The sequence below is a fragment of the Chrysochloris asiatica genome, unplaced genomic scaffold (genome assembly GCF_000296735.1).
Source record: "Chrysochloris asiatica unplaced genomic scaffold, ChrAsi1.0 scaffold00017, whole genome shotgun sequence".
Lineage (NCBI taxonomy): Eukaryota > Metazoa > Chordata > Mammalia > Afrosoricida > Chrysochloridae > Chrysochloris > Chrysochloris asiatica.
This window is the reverse complement of record NW_006408535.1, coordinates 24,548,947-24,553,946: the sequence shown is the minus strand read 5'-3', so window position 1 is coordinate 24,553,946 and position 5,000 is coordinate 24,548,947. Positions and strand designations below refer to the sequence as shown.

Genomic DNA, 5,000 nt, shown 5'->3' with positions numbered 1-5,000 from the left:
ATTTCATGTTCCTTGTCATCTGGTAATTTTATGCTATTCAATACTTTACTTGTTTAATGACTAATATCTTTAGGAGTCACTTAATAATTAGTAGTAATTTAGCTTTTCAACGAATCTGATCTAAAAATATTACTTTTTAAAATTATAAATAATTCCTATGTAGCTTATCATTTAAAAATTTTCAGTGACTTTTGGGAAAATTAGGCCTATTTGGGAATCACATTACTTGGGAATTTTATTTAGATTTTGTAAAACAATGATTTTGATTAAGTAATTATCTTTTTTAAAAATATAGCTACATTTTTAAAAACCAGACTTTCTATCATATTACCAAAAGATAATAATTATCACTATAGTCACATGAATACTTACAACAACGTACTGTGTTTATATAAAGTACAGGCATTATAGTTACATTTGTATTGAAACATGCAGCCATAAAAGCCAGTGCATAAAAATATAATTTTTAATTTATTAAATCACAATCAAATATGATCTTAAGAAATATAAAATCAATATAGTATTGTTCATGCACTCTAAAGTTAAAATATAGATACTAACATTTTGAATTACATTTTGGTAGAACAAAGATACATTTGGCACTGTTTTGATAGATCAAAAGTTGTGAACATTAAGACTGTATAATTGTTTCATTGACAGAGAACTGAAGTAACTGCTATTCTGTTTGAGACCATTAAAATGGGTAGCTTGATGTTTGAACAAGAATTTAGTTGAGGTATTGTATGAAATATTTCATAAGTGACACTGGATCAAGTATATATATATATATATATATATATATATATATATATACTAACTTTAAAAGAGAGATTTGGAGAAGAGTAGTTTAAAGAAATGCAGGAATGCATTTTTGGTAATGTTTTTCTTGAAAAGCATTGTAAGCATAAATGCAAATACTGTATTGGGTCACCTCATAAATACACACAACCCACTCATTTTTATCCACACACACAATTATACTCATGACAGAATTTCATTTCATTCTGATTTGTCTACATAATCCTTTTATTTTATTGAAAAAAATCTAAATTTTCTAAAAGTAGTTATTAGGAACATCAGATATATGCATCATTATTCACTGATTATGTAAACTTAGTTTTTAGATGTCAACTATAAATATTTTAACATTGGCTCATTTGATAATTACGTTCAAAATTTCATTTTTGTAGAAAATTATTTGTTTGAAATGCTGTTTGCTAAAGTTTTACAATTAGACAGTTAAACCACGATTGCATTCACCCCAATAATAAAAGATAAATTACAATTAACCTGATATTTTATCCTATGCACAATATTGAGAATATTTAGTTGTAAGGATTTAAATATCTGGATTTTAAAGAAGATTCTATTTTATAAATAAACATTTCTTTTCAAAAATGTTTACAATAAAATACTGTTGAAGACATTTGTATACTGGCAAATTATGTTTTAACAGAATTTTTAAGGCAGAAGTATATCAAGTAGTTTAAGAGCAAATTCCAAAGCGTTGTTCTTAAAGTATTTTAATTTTTATATCATTGTTAATTTGCTCAATGCAATGAATACATAATTAGAGCATGGCAAAAGAACAGACCATGAAAAGCTAATTTGGGGAACTATTTTATAGTCGGTAATTAAAGGGCATGGTAATACATAATTTTTCAGTAGGATCTGTGAACATATTAAATTCTACTGTACTATATACAAAAACTGCACCCACAGTTTTTATTTGTATTTATTTTTTTAAAAGACCCACATTTTGGGACTGGTTCTAGTCTTCTGAAAGAACTTTCAAATTTGTGGGCATAATACTTACATGATTGGATACTGGTTTGTTTTTCTTCTTTTTATTTTTCCCTTAAATCATTTTTTTCTTTCTTATCAACATTCAGAAGGAGCCCAGATAGTGTAATGGTTAAGGTGCTTGGCTTCACATCAAAAGCTCAGCACTCTGAACCTAACAGCAGAAAGGTAGGGCAATCTGCTTCTATAAAGATTTACATCCTTGGGAACCCGATAGGATTGCTGGACATCAGAATCAACTAAATGTCAATGAGTTTGATTTTGGTTTATAAATATTCAAAAATTCTGATAATGTATATTTCAGAAGTGGCATGTCACCTTTTCATAAAATGAATGATCGTCTCTAAATTCTTTACATATCAAAGAATTAAACGATATAGATGTTAAGGATGTTTTTATGCAATAATTCCTTTCCCCTGGATTCTAACCTTTCTCATTTAAAATAATCAAACTTTAAAAATCTGTAAGCCATAATTACTGTTTCATCAAATATTCATGTGATTCTAGAATTTTGTTGACTTGACTACATTTGTTCACATATAACAAAATAAAGGTATGGTATGTTTGAAATCCTGGTATGGAGCCATAGGATAAACACTTGACAGCTTACCACAAGGTCAGTGGTTCAAACTCAACAGCAGTTCCTCGGAACCCCAATACAGGGTTCACTATGAGTCGGAATCTACCGGATGGCATTTAGCAACAACAACACATAATTTAAGAGCGGCATTCATGGTTGCATCTGACTATTTAAAAAATCAAAGTGCAGCATTACCTAACCTTAGAAAAAAACGGCTATCCTGAATAAGATTAATGACCTTAAAAGGTTAAAAGAAATATAAATAAAAAAATATTAAATTTCAAATTTGAAAAATATGAATATAAAATAGCTCAGCTAAGAAACATATTATCTTTTTTTTTTTTTTACCATAAGGAATTAAAAAAATACCTCTTAGATTTACATTGTCTTTTCCCCTGGAAAAAACTCTATTTGCACACTTAATTTTCTATGAAGACAGACATAAATCAGGCCCTCTTAAAAGTTGATACATGAAAGAAAAATAATTCCTTTGAATACTATCATATACAGAGAATAATGTTCACTTTCCATTTTGTCAAACCAGGCCCAAGAAAACGTGAGACATCAGCATTGAAGCTTGGGACAATTAAATACAAGAGGGCTTCAAAAAGTTTGTGAGAAAAAAAAATCATTATGTTTTAATTCTATTTTTTTCCATGAACTTACTGAAGCTCCCACATATTGGGGGTGGGAAGACAAAAGGTTGTTAAGAAATGATTGATATAAGATTGTCTATTTGCTTTTTTCTCATCCATCCAACCTTTGATGGAAGGTTTATTGAATGACTTACTGTGACCCTGTGGTGGTAACTGGATATCAAGGATATATATGATGTAGTTTCTTCCTTTAAGGAACTTACAGATTAGTTAGAGAAAACATAAATATATTTAAGAGTGGAGGAAAATTTTATAGTGCTGACAGAGAAGTGTATAAAGGGTACAGAGGAGAAATACAGAGCAAAGTCTTAAGTTCTAACTAGGTAAGGAGAAGGGTAAGCAAATCTAAAAGACAGTGATCATTTTTACCTAAATGTATTTCATACTTGTTTCTTTAACTCTCAATATTTGTTGTTAAGTGCTGTCAAATCGGTTCTGACTCACAGTGACCTGTATAGAATTTCCAAGCACCCCGTGTGTTTGATTGGCGACCTGTGGTTTGCAGTCCAGTGCTGATCCTACAGCGCCATACTAACACTCAATATATGATCTTTTATTACCAGAGATTTCCATAAATTTGGTCTCTCATGGAGTTCCTATTTCAAACCTAAATCTACTGTAGTAACAATGAATTGCTGAAATAATGGCATTATTTTTAATGTAAAAAAAAAAAATCCAAAACCCAAAACCCAAGAGCAAAAAACTTTACTTGAATTTTCCTTATTCCTGGATTTATATTCTCTATCAAAAAACAAACAAACAAACAATGAGTTAAGCTCAGCAATATAATTATATTATTTTTAGTAACATCAAATGTTTCTTGAAAGGAAAAAAAAAACAACAACAACCTGAAGTGACTATTTATAACCACAGAAGAAGAATCACCCATGGGAATCCTATTAAAAATACTAAAATATCAAATAGGTAGATTTTAGTATTGACATGTCTCGAATTAAAAATAAACATTAAAACAAATTGGCAACTTTGACAAATAACAATCCCCAACTCATTATTGTCTTGTAGTTAAAGAAGAATGAGAGCTTCCTGTAGGTATATATTTTCATCATGAAAGGAAAATTACTGTACTATTTCATAAAATCATACCTTAAGTGCAAAGTAAGTTCCACTACAATTTGAGATACTTCAGTTAATAGCATGAATTATTTTATTTAGGGTTTTCATTACTGAAAGATTCTCTGGGCAAATTATTGAATGATGCAGAAAGTATCAAGATAAAATGGAAGGAATACAGGGTCACTGTACCAAAAGGAAATGGTTAATGATCAACCATTTCAAGAGATAGCATATGATCAAGAGCCAATGATACTGAAGGAGGAAGTCCAAGGTGCATTGAAGGAATTGGCAAACAACAAGGCACCGGGAATTGATGGAATAAAAATTGAAACCTTTCAAGAAAGTCAGGAGGCACTTACTCATATATGCCAAGAAATTTGGAAAACAACTACCTGGCCAACTGATTGGAAGAGATCTCTATATGTGCACATTCCTAAGAGAGGTGACTCAATGTAATGCGGAAATCATCAGACAATCTCTTTGATATCCCATGTGAGTAAAGTTTTACTAAAGGTAATACAGAAACGGCTATAAGCATACATGGACAGAGAACTTCCAGAGGTTCAAACCAGATTAAAGAGGCTGTAGAAGGAGGGATATTAATGCTGATATCCAATGGATCTTGGGTGAAAGCAGAGAATATTGGAAAGATTTTTACCTATGCTTTATTGATTATGTAAAGACTTTCAATTGTGTGGATCATGAAAAGCTATGGACAACATTGCCAAGTATGAGTATTCTGGAACACTTGATTGTGCTCATGAGGAATCTGTATATGGACCAAGAGGCAGCTGTTCAAACAGAACATGGGAACACTGAATGGTTTAAAATTAAGAAAGGTGTACGACAAGGTTGTATTCTTTCACCATACTTATTCAACCTGTATG

The 5,000-nt window shown here is 30.4% G+C and overlaps 1 protein-coding gene across 2 annotated transcripts in view; it reads right to left on the bottom strand.

The window, feature by feature from the left end:
* Positions 1-5,000, bottom strand: part of LOC102826306 (RNA-binding protein Nova-1-like) — a 182,390-nt gene that overhangs the window by 3,573 nt on the left and 173,817 nt on the right. The gene's annotated exons all lie outside the window — the stretch shown is intronic.